Source organism: Mauremys reevesii, linkage group 7 (genome assembly GCF_016161935.1).
Source record: "Mauremys reevesii isolate NIE-2019 linkage group 7, ASM1616193v1, whole genome shotgun sequence".
In the NCBI taxonomy this organism is placed as follows: Eukaryota; Metazoa; Chordata; order Testudines; family Geoemydidae; genus Mauremys; species Mauremys reevesii.
In genome coordinates this window covers 120,903,993-120,916,405 of record NC_052629.1, presented here as the reverse complement: position 1 = coordinate 120,916,405, position 12,413 = coordinate 120,903,993, and the positions used below count along the sequence as shown (strand labels likewise).

General features: G+C 39.7%; 1 protein-coding gene across 3 annotated transcripts in view; it reads left to right on the top strand.

Annotated features, from left to right (window-relative positions):
- Positions 1 to 12,413, top strand: part of ATXN7 (ataxin 7) — a 133,249-nt gene that overhangs the window by 26,676 nt on the left and 94,160 nt on the right. For all 3 annotated transcript variants that reach the window (XM_039547265.1, XM_039547264.1, XM_039547263.1), the window contains one exon: positions 5,535 to 5,627. The gene's annotated coding sequence lies outside the window, so the exon portion shown is untranslated. The remainder of the gene's footprint in view (positions 1 to 5,534; positions 5,628 to 12,413) is intronic.

The following is a 12,413-nucleotide window of genomic DNA, read 5'->3' as shown; positions in this document are numbered from 1 at the left end:
GGCCCAGAGTGGTGAGGTCAGGCTGCCCTAACTCAGATAATTCAAAAGCCATTATATCAAGGGAAAAACTCTCTCTGAGAGGTTTATTTGGCTCAGTTCAACATTATAGTTCAAATGAATGGCTGGGATGAGGAACTGAAAGGGGGGTTATTGCACCCAACTTGAGTGGCCCAGCTTTGATTGTGCTACCCCCAGAAAAGAGATTGAGAGCTGGTCTGCACTGTAAGTCGATGTAACTTATGTCACTCAGGGTGCTGAGCGACGCAAGTTACAGCGACCTAAGCGCTGTCCACACTGGCACTATGTCAGTGAGAGATGATCTCCCACCGACACAGCTTCCGCCTCTCGTGGAGGTGGAATAATTATGCTGATGGGGAAAGTGCTCTCCTGTCAGCATAGGTGCATCTGCGCTGATCTAGCACTGAGTGTAGACTTGCCTGAGTTGTCCAGACCTGGTAGAAGCCCAGGAGATGCACTTTGGAGCTACCCATCAATCAGAGCTAGCTAGGGCTCAGCTGAAATACAGAAGAAGGAAAGAAGAAACCCCACCTGAACTGGCAGAGGACCTGCGGAGACTGGTGTTTCTGGCATACCCTGATACCACTGAGGCCTTTCAGGATACACTGGCAGTGGACCAATTTATGGATGCTTAGTTGGACTTGGACTTGCTGATCAAGATCTGCAAAAAAGGGCCAAAGACGCTGTGAGAGGTGATGGAATTTGACACAGAACTGCAATCTTTCCTTGCAGCAGTGCCCCAGAGGTGGAAGCTGATCGCCATGAGCTCTGTAAGTACAGCTCTGCGTCAAATATGTATGATGAATTAGGGGATTCTAGTCTGGCTCAAGACCTTAATGTATGATTAAAAAATTTGATGATAGTTTGTAAAACAAGGAAAATTGCCAGTAATGCAAAAATTAGAGGAAACAGTTCAGTTAAATGCTTGCATTGTGACAAAATTGGCCACAAATAGAAGGACTTGTATAAATTTATGACAGGTCAAGACAGACTGTTGCAAGTGTCTAGTGAAGACCTCGTCCCATTCAGGAGATGGGGGTACCCCAAACTGAGGGAGTAAAGTTTGGTGCAGATACTAGGATCAGCCCCAGTTTTTGTTTAGATCTGGGCAGTTAAATAACAATAAGGAGAGTTTGGCTGTTGAATGTGTAATAGACACATTAGCGGTGATTGACACGGGCTCAAACATAACAGATGTTAAACAAGACGTGCAAAAAAGGAGAGGGAACCAGGGATCCAAAACTGAACCACCTAATTGGACTCAAATGGAGACAATGACTGGGGCAGGGCACTCATCCAAAATTTGGGAAAATTGGGTTGAAAGATTGCACCTCTGGAATTCAAACAAGAAATCGGTGTGGCTGAAATGGGGATTGAACTCAGAACTGGCTTGGATTCTGTTATGGCTAATAACTGTATAATCCAATGCCAGGAAAGATGTCTTACAAATTCAGTCTGTGGAAATGCCCTTTAAAGATATGGCCCAGGTGAGACAAATGGTTTGTAGGCAAGTGGTTTGCAGTGAATAAATTGTCCTGCCCCAGGCGGTAGAAACCATTATAACAGCTATATGCTGTGGTAGCTTTTCAGCAAAGGAGTGGTGGGAAGTGGTTAAAACCTGTTTGGAGACCCAGGGTTTCAGGGAAACCTTAGCTGCCAGAGTTCTTGTGGGTCTGAAAGAAGAACTGATCCCTGTTTGTTTGCTGAATGTTTCTGGCAAGTAGCAAATAACGAAGAAGGAAAATCATTTCATTTGTCAGTTGGGTGTTATTTAGCATTTTCAAAGTTGTAAAAGGGTTTTGGGACTGCTCCTCTCTTGGCTTATCTATGTTTCAAACCCCTTTCATATTAGACATAGATACTAGAGCGTACAGTTTCGGGGACAGGATTTCAGCTGCCTACCCCCAATACCTCTTTCTCTCCCCCCCCCCCCCAATCTGAGAATGTATTTGTGGAAGTTGAGGCTGGAAAATTTGTTACAGAGATGAATCTCCCATTCAAACAGAATGTGCTAGGTCTGCCTCAGCCAACCAGTTCCACTGAAACAGTAGATATTGCTCAGGGGCTGGCTGAAAGGAGTCGCTCACTGGTGACTGAAGGGAAATCCAGGGAAAGAAAAGCCCAAAAGGGATTTGGGTAGGAGTAACTTCTTTCATGGTGGTGATGCAAACCTCTCCTGACAGAAGGATACTGTATACCTGTAAATAGTTAATCTTGTATCATTGGTAATTTATTTACATATTCTATTTGGGATGAGTTATTGGGTGTCACCATTTTAGGCCTCATTGGGATGATTGGCAAAGCTGAGGTATGTGCTGTTTTTATGAGCTGGGTGGTGCCTTGTTACGGATTGACTGGAAACCGTGTAGAAACCAATGTGTGTGACCACATCCTTCATTTAATATAGTTGTAAGAGACAAGGGGCCACTCCTAAAACAAGGGCTATTAGAGACTGCCCAGAAACTAGCACCAAATGGGCTGTTGTTCCAGTGGGTACTGTGAGCAGGTGTGTGTGGATGTGTGAGAACATACACAAACTGAGAACAGACAAGAACATAGAGAATGGAGAGGCAAAGGCAACAAGCAAGAAAGCCAAGCAGTACCCAGTGAGCACGGTGTAGCCCTGGAAAAAGCTAGAGTACTTTTGGGTCTGGAGTTGGCTAATGAGGCTTGTAGCTATAAGCTAGGAAACTGCTCCTTTTATTCTTGGTTCCTTCTGCATTTGGAAAAGCAGGACTTGTACATTCCTTGTAAATAAACAAGATTGCATCAAAGAAAATATCAGACTCCATCAGTTTCTAATTCCAACTGGAACATTCCCAGTGCCCTGAAATTTGACTGTCTGCTCGGTTTGAAAAGGGGCAACAGTAGTTTGGCTATCTTAAATTTGAATTTCCGTACGTTCAAATGTTAAAGTTTCTTAACTTTCAATTTCCTGGCTTTTTAATGTTTTTCATGGGCTTTTGGTTTGATTTTTATTAACTACAACTTTCTTGTAAAGATATTTCTCCTTAAACTGCTGTTATGTATTGTCTGGGATTTAGCTTTTGCTCTGGTGAATTGCAACATTACTCCTGTTTATTTTCTTGAACAGAAATTTTTTAAAGTATTCCTTCAAGTTGCAGCCACACTTTTTTCCATTGACTTTTTCATGGGAGATGTATGGCTTAAAACCTGACATACTGTTTTGAAAATGTAGGGCTTGGTGCTTTGATCATGTTACTCTTCTCTTTACATCTTTTCACTGGTTTTTCCCCATCTCCCCATCTCGCATCAAGCCCCAAATGCTTTTCTCATATAAGGCCCATCATGGCTCATCTCCACCCACCCTGTCATTTCTTTTACACTTTTCTCTGTGAACTGTGCCAATCTTGATTGCTCATTTGTAAAAGCTCCCAACAAGCACCATCTTACTTTCTTCCTTGCCCCCTCTTATGCACAGAAGATCGGAACTGCACATAAAAATCTGTAAAGCCACCACATTGTCCTCCTTCACATCCTTCCTTAAAACTCAACTCTGCTGTGATACCGACAAAAACTGATTAGTGGTTAGGTTGCTGCTTACCACGCTGTTTGTTGTGCTATTTATAATAACCTCATTTCTGACTTCTGATCCCATAATATTTGTTTTATTTACCTCTTGACTTATACTTAGGGCAGGTCTACACCACGGGGCTAAGTCGACCTAAGTTATGCAACTCCAGCTACTTGAATAACATAGCTGGAGTCGATGTACCTTAGGTCGACTTATTGTGGTGTCTACACTGCGCTGGGTCAATGGGAGAAACTCTCCCATAACTTTCCTTATGCGTCTCATTCCAGTGGAGTAGCAGAGTCAACGGGAGAGTGATCGGCTGTCGGTTTAGTGGGTCTTAACTAGACCCACTAAATCAACCCCCGGTGGATTGATTGCCACACGTTGATTCCCCGATAAGTGGAGACAAGCCCATAGATTGGCTTGGGGGATAGACTTTTTGGTTCATATTTGCATAGTGCTTAGCACAAAGAGCCTGGGCTTTCTAAATGCTACCACAATATAAATGATATAACTACTCTATTCTACATGTAAGTGTGTGGGTTATTGATGAAGGAAGCAGAAGGCAAAAAGTCTCTGCTCCATAGAACATTCTGAAAGGTAATACAGTTTCTGGCTACATTACTTTTTCTTTTTTGCCTGCCTAGGCAACCTTCCACATAGAGTAGAGGAGCTCTACATGCAGAGGGTTCTCTGTTTCCTAATAAAATTCTGTTTATATTGTGATAGTACCAGAGGGCCCAGCATCCGATGAAGTGGGTATTCATCCACGAAAGCTCATGCTCCAATACATCTGTTAGTCTAGAAGGTGCCACAGGACTCTTTGCTGCTTTTACAGATCCAGACTAACACGGCTACCCCTCTGATACTTGACAGCCTAATAGTGTTCAGCAGTGTATAAATACAAACCAAAAAGGCTGGCCTAGCAGATGGTAGAGAAAAAAGTAATATTGTGGGTGCCTATTCTACCTTTTACAGTGGGCACCAGAGAGGATTACTAGTAGCTAGCTCTCTCTGTAAGTAGCTACTTAGAGAAAATTAAAACAAAACAAGTGTGTCAATGCAGAGGCTTGCACTGGTTTAATTAACTGGTTTAAAAACAGATTAATGTAGATAAGGCCTTAATATGCTTCTCTCTCTCTCTCAGTGGTAAAATAATGAACAATGTTGCATGTAAATTATCACCACGGGGCACCTGAGTTACATGCCACAGTGGTAAAAACGCTGTTGGCCAGTGTACATAAATGGATGGCCCTTCTTTGCTACCGTTGGTGGAGCTGCACTGTGGAGGGAAAAAAGTCTAGTGTAAAAACAGTTGCTAAGGCCCTGAACCTGTAGACCAGGGGTTCTCAAACTGGGGATCGGGACCCCTCAGGGGGGTCACAAGGTTATTACATGGGGGAGACGCAAGCTGTCAGCCTCCACCCCAAACCCTGCTTTGCATCCAGCATTTATAATGGTGTTAAATATATTTAAAAGTGTTTTTAATTTATAAGGGGGGGGGTCGCACTCAAAGGCTAGCTATGTGAAAGGGGTCACTGGTACAAAAGTTTGAGAACCACTGCTGTAGACACATAGGAGCAGATTCTGAATGTAAGAGTCCACACCAATGCACCTATTTGCAAGATTAGAATCTAAATTAGATACAGACATTTTTAGTCTAAATTAATATGACTACTGGCGTGATGGTTGAGACTTGAATTGGTGCATTTTTTAAATAAATATTAGTTCTGAAATTGGTGGGCTATCATTGAAAGACCTGTTGTGCACATTATGTTGAATTACATTCTCTGTTTACAATATATATTAACATTTAAGTTCACTGTAAAAACTAAATAATCTCTGGTGTAAAATAGGGAAAATGCATTGTATTAGAGCACTTTAATATTTCAAGGCAAAAATTGCAATTGTAGAATGTCAGTTAAATAAGATTGCAAATTTCCTATTATTGTAGTAGTCATATATTTTTGTTTCATTTCAGAGTTAAACGACTGTAAGTCAGAGAGAGCTTCCACAATCCAAACAGATGACGATCAATTCATAAATCAACCCAGAGCTTTACCACACTTTAAAGGTACTGTGACATACTTACCTATATATTTTTTTCTTAAACATCGTATTCTCATAGTTCAGATGTGAGAAACATGAAGAACAGGATATTCACAGGGTTGCAAAGCAAGACTGAAGTGCTACCAGAGGCAGCTTGGTGATGTTTTGATAAGATGCAGGTGTTAAATGCAGGTTTCAGTGGAAAGTAAAGAAACCTTCCAAACAGCCAGAATAAGCTCTCTGTGCATACCAGTCAAACCTCAAACATTCAGTCAAACTTCATTTATCTGAATGAGATGGGAGATATGAAAGTAACTTGAATGAGTTGAGTTTTGTGTAAGAAGAGTCTTTATCTATGTGTTTGATATACTTCGGGAGATAGATTTTTTTTTTTGATAATCAAATTTCAGTTTTATCTATATTCATATAGTCTTGGGTAAAACAGCATTATATTATGATGAGGTGCAAAATTCCTTGAGCTAGTATCATGATGCAGTTTCTTCCTCTGGTCTCCCTTACATTTCTCTCTCCTTTACCCCTTCAATTGTGTTTTACTTGTTTGTGTGTATTTTTCTTTGATATGGTGAAACAACTTAAAAATATAATGGATTTGTTCTATTTGCCTTTTATGCACAAATTTGAAGAGCCAAGACTACTTTAGTTAAGTTAATTTTTCCTGTGCAAACCAGCTTTTTTTATGCTTTTAAAATAGATTAGCCTCCACCCCAAAGTGGATAGAAAGTGCCATACAGTTAGTATGGAGCTGGTCTGCAAAACTGAATGAAGCAGAACTCATTTGAGTGGCAGAGATAATCTGGGGAAGAGTGAGGAATGTTTGTCACAGAATGGCTTTTTAGTGATATCTTCTCTTGAGCAGCTCAGCTAAAACTAGTATTTTTTTTCTTTTAAAACCTATATTGAAACTTTTTACTTGGAAATTGTAATTACATCAAGTCAGGTGCCATTTGAAAGGAAGAAAACATTTTAAAAGTATTATTGGTGGACCCGCATTGCAAGGTCATATGATTTTTGGCATGTGAAATTAGAAGTATAGATTTATGGCTCAGCAGTTGACTTTCACTTCAGAGCACAACAGTTAGGACTTGGTGTGCTGCTTGGCACAATTTAGACCTAACTTACAGCACATATCAAGTGAACCTGAGCTTTTGTGCCACACAGCAGAGACCAGGAATACTGCCTGTATAGGTAATTAAATTCCTTTTGATGAATTGAACAACTTTCAAGCACTACATTCATACAGGGTTACTGGAATACCTGACTATGCCAGAAGGACACGTTAGTCAATATTAATACAGTATTCTATTGTATGCTTGATATTAGCAATTTTATGTCAACAGCACAACAGAAGAAAAGTGATGATTTGTCCTTTTTGGCTTATCTTCCTTGCATATTGTAGGATTTTAAAAACAGATGGCTGAAGAAGCCAGTAATGTAAAGTGTGGGGTACATTGGGCCTGCACTTTTTACATTTACATTAGTGCAAAGTGAGTGTAGACTGCAGAATGGTTTTAAAGGCTGTCCTATCAGAATAGTAGCGTTTTACACTGACTTTACATTAGTGTAAATTACAGCACTGTGTACAGGGCAATGGAGAATATTTTATTTTTATTTTTCCTTTATTTGTTTATACATGCGCAATTGCATACTAAATGCACCATTAGGGAAACTTACTTTAAATATTTTCACCCCAATTTAGCAGAGGTGGGTGGGAAGTGGTTGTCCAACACAAGGAATATTTTCAAGATTGTGGAAAGTTTTCCTATCCCAAAAGCCAAAGTCCCAGATTTTTAAAGGTATTTAGGTGTTTCTGCTCACAGTGTCACAAGACATAACTGATTTAGGAGCCTAAATCTGATTTTCAGTAGGGATTTAGAGTTTTAAGTGTCTGATTCCCTTTTGAAAATAGATTAATAGCTTCCAAGGCCAGAAAGGACCATTGTGATAATCTAGTCTGACCTCCTATATAACACAGGCCATAAATAATTCTTGGAGCAGATCTTTTAGAAAAACAGCCAATTTTGATTTTAAAATTCAGTGATGGAGAATTCACCATGTTCCAGTGGCTAATTACTCTCACTGTTAAAATATGCATATTATTTCCAGTCTGAATTTATCTAGCTCCAGCCACTGGATTGTGTTATACCTCTCTCGGCTAGATTGAAAAACCTACTATTAAATATTTGTTCCCAATGTAGATACATATAATCTGTAGTCCTGGGATAGGTTGTAATCAAATCATCCTTTAATCTTCTGTTAAGATAAATAAAATGATCTCCTTGATTCTATTACTATCAGTCATGTTTTCTGATCTTCTAATCATTCTGATGACTCCTCTGTGAACCTTCTCCAATTTATCAGCATCCTTTAGGAACTGTGGGCCCCAGAACCAGACACTCTATTCCAACAGTGGCCACTCCTGTACCAACTACAAAGCTAAAATAACCTCTGTACTCCTACTTGAGATTCCCCTTTTTATTCATCCAAGGATCGCATTAGCTCTTTTGGCCACAGCATCACATTGGGAGCTCATGTTCAGCTGATTATCCACCACAACCCCCAAAACTTTTTCAGAATCTCTGCTTCGCAGGAGAGAGTCCCCCATCTTGTAAGTATGGCCTACTTTCTTTATTCCTAGATGCATATATTTACATATAGCCATATTAAAATGCAGATTGTTTGCCTGCACCAAGTTTACTAAGTGATTCCAAATTGCTCTGAATCAGTGACCTGACCTCTTCATTATTTACCACTCCCCCAATTTATGTGTCGTCTGCAAACTTTATCAGTGATGATATATTTTCTTCCAGGTCATTGATACAAATGTTAAATAGCATAGGGCAAAAGACTGACCCCTGCAGACTCCTTTGGAAATACACTTGCTTGATGAGGACTCCCCATTTACAGTTACATTTTAAGACCTATCAGTTAGTCAGTTTTTAATTCATCGAATGTGTGCCTTGTTTTGTAATCAAAATGTCATGTGATACCAAGTCAACATCTTACAGAAGTCTAAATATATTACATCAATGCTACTACCCTTATCAACCAAACTTGTAATTTCATTTAAAAAAAAACAACTTAGTTTGACAGGATCCATTTTCCATTAACCTATAGTGATCAGCATTAATTGTATTACACTCCTTTAATTCTGTATTAGAGTCCCATATCAGCTGCTCCATTATCTTGCTCGGGACCAGTGTCCGGCTGATGAGCCTGTAACTACCCAGGTCATCTTGTTTACCTTTTTAAAAAATTGGCACATTAGCTTTTTTTTCCCAGTCTTCTGGAACTTCCCCAGTGTTCCAGGACTGATTGAAAAGCAACATTTAACTGTCCAGTGAACTCCTCGGCCAGCTCTTTTTAAAACTTTTGGATGCAAGTTTTGTGGCCTTTCTGATTTAAAAATGTTGAATGTTAGCAGCTTGTGCTTAATTACATTCAGAGATACTAGTTGGATAGAAAGAGTGTTTGTTTTTATCACATGCAATGAGACTGTATCATCTGTTTCCGTTCCCCCCCCCCCATACAGAATAGAAATAGTTATTGAATGCTTTTGCCTTTTCTGTACTGTTGGTCCATATAGTATTGGACCAATACCATTGTCAGGATTCTTTTTGTTACTAATATAGTTTAAAAACTCTGTCCTTAGCTCTATTAGCAATAGACTTCTACTTGTGTCCCTTGGCTTCCATTATCATTTTTTTTACAATTCCTATCTTCTGATTTACATTCATTACTATCAATTTCCCCTTTCTTCCATCTGTTATATATTACCTTTTTATTTTTTTACAGCTGCCTTCACTTCCCTTCTAAACCAGATCATTTTTTTAATCAGTACAGTCTTCCTCAATTGTGGCTTTTTGTGTATTTAGTAAGGGGTTCTTAAATTATGCCCAATTATCATTCACGTTTATTCTGATTAAATTCTTTCTGCCAGCTGATTTGGCTCATAATTATTTTCAGCTTTGTGAAATTGGCCCTATATATGTTCTTTATCAAGTCATGATCACTTGTAACTAAACTATCATTAATTTTTTAGATCTATGATCAATTCCTCTTTATCTATTAGGACAAGGTCTAATAAAGAATTCTCCCATGTTGATTGCAACACTTTTTGAATTAGGAAATTGGTGTCTATATGTTTAGAAATTCCAAGGAGCAGCTTTTTCCCCTATACGTTATAGGTAGGCCAGTAAGGAGGTCCTCATCCTGTTCCCAAGTGTGATTTGGTGATCTGTAGCAGACACCAACTAATACCCCGTGTTGTGCTTTATCTGTTAGAACATAAGAATTCAAGATCATTTTCTTCTGAGTTTTATCAGTGACTCAGAAATAGGTAATGCCATTTCTGACATAGTGCCACCACCCTTCCCCTTTTGCCCATTCGATCTTTCCTAAATAAGTTCTAATGATTGATTTTAACATTCTAATCATGTGAATCATCCCACCAGGTTTCAGTAATGCCAACTAGACTGAATTTATGCTCAGAACTGAGCAATTCTAATTCCTTTTGTTTTGTTACCTAGGCTTCTAGCATTGGTGTATAGGCAATTCAGAAATTTCTTCTCTTCGTGTCTTTTGGTTCCTTGATTAATTTTGTTCTCGGCATCTCGATTTTTGCTGCCTGCTCATATCTTACCTCTTTTTACCCTCCCCTTTTTGCTATTCGTTTAACCCTATGCTGACTGCTCTTGCCAGCCTGTCCCTGAGGAGATTGGTCCCCCTTCTACTGATGTGGAAGCCATGCAAATTATAGAGCCCCCTCTTCCCATAGAAGGTGCACCACTGTTCCACAAAAACAAAACTCTCCACTGCTTACCTTGTCAGGGATTCACTTCCGGAATCTTCTGCCTTCTTCTTTTGCTTGCGGAAAGCGAGAGATTTAGGCTCTTAAATCAGTCAGACATGATGCTGAGCGCAGCAACCCCTAAATGCCTTTAAAAGAGTCTTGGGCCTCTGAGTTTTTGTACACTAAATCCCACAATGTTTTGTTTTGAAAACCTGCTCCCTGGGCATGGCTACGTGCCTGGTGGGCTGCTGGGCCCCAAGAAGCCCTGGCAGGTGCTGTCTGAAATTGACATACACTGCCGCTAACCACTGTAGAGCTGGGCGAATAACTGAATTTTCAGTTCACTAGCAGGTCATACATTTAAAAAAAAAAATTTGCTTCGGGTTGAACCAAATCCAAAACTTGTGAAAAATTTTGCCAAATCAAAAAAATTAGTCTGTTTAGGGGCTAACAAAACATGTTTCATTTGCCCTGAAATGGATTTCTTCAGGCATTTGTAAAGGGTGGATTCCAGAAGAGGTGACTTCCATTATAATCTTTAGCCTAGTGATTGCAACACTTACTTGGTATGACTTGGGCTTCAGTTCCCCCCTCTACCTGATGTGGAGAAGGGATTTGAACTTGGGTCTCCCACATTTCAGGAAAGTGTCCTGATCTCCGGGGTATAGAATCATTCTCACTTGTAGCTGGATTGTAGAGCTCAGGGACTTAAATGTGGAGGAGACTAAGGGTATGTCTGTACTTAAAATGCTACCGCTGTAGCTGCTCCGCTGTAGCGCTTCAGCATAGACATTCAGTACAGCGACAGGAGGGATTCTTCCATTGCTGTCATTAATCCACCTTCCTGAGAGGAGATAGCTAGGCTGACAGAAGAATTCTTCTGTCAAGCTAGCACTGTCCACACTGGAGGCTAGGTTGGCATAGCTATGTCTCTGAGATGTGGATTTTTCACACCCCTGAGAGATGTAGCTATGCTGATGTACATTTTCAGTGTAGACGAGCCTTTGGAATTTCTTTGAGTCAAGGGTGCAAAACCTTTCTGGAATTTGTGTCTCAAGTAAGAGTAAGAAAATTGTAGGGAAAGGCTCCATACCTAACTGGTCAAATAACCACCTGAAAAAGAATTTTTGGAGTAAGCAGACCCTGCAAGGAAGAAGGGATTGATCATCAAAGGAAACTATGCCTTGGAGGTCAGAAAGTGTAGGAAGAAAGTGAGAATTGCCAAAGTCAAGGAATTCCTTGCAAAGAAAATTAAAACAAATAATAAAAGGATCTTTAGCCATATAAATAAAAAGAGAATAAGTAAATAAGTGGAGCCCCTAAGCAGTGAGGATGCGGTAAAAATTAAGGATAATCTAGGTACGGCCTGAAAATTAAATTAATACTTTGCCTCAGTAAAGATGATAATGTAGATCATGGGGGCAAAGACAAGATGGCAAATGGGAGTGAGTGTATAGAAATGGAAATTACTACATCCATGTTGGTAGCAAAACTCAAAGAGCTTAATGTGCTCAAATCAGGAGGTCCAGGTAATCTTCATCCCAGAACACGGAAAGAACTGCCACATGAAATTGCAAGTCTGGTAGCAAGGATTTTTAATAAATCTATCAAATTGGGGGGTGGTACTGTATGACTGGAGAGTAGTAAATATAATACTTTAGGAGACAAAAAGTGATCCAGTCAACTGCAGATTTGTTAGTCTCACTCAATAGTATGCAAAACTTTAGAATAAACTTTGAAGGAAAGAATAATTAAAGACATGGAACTAAATGGAAAATCAGATAAAATGCAACATTGATTTACCAAAGGTAGATCGTGCCAGACTAACATGATGTCTTGCTTTGATGAGATAAAAGATTTTTTAGACTAGGGGAAGTGGTAGATCTACTCTATCTGGACTTCATTTAAGGATTTGACATGGTATCAGATGGTTAATCATTAGTTAAGGTGGAGAAGATGGGGATTGGTACAAGAATTGTAAGGTGGATACAGAACTGGCTA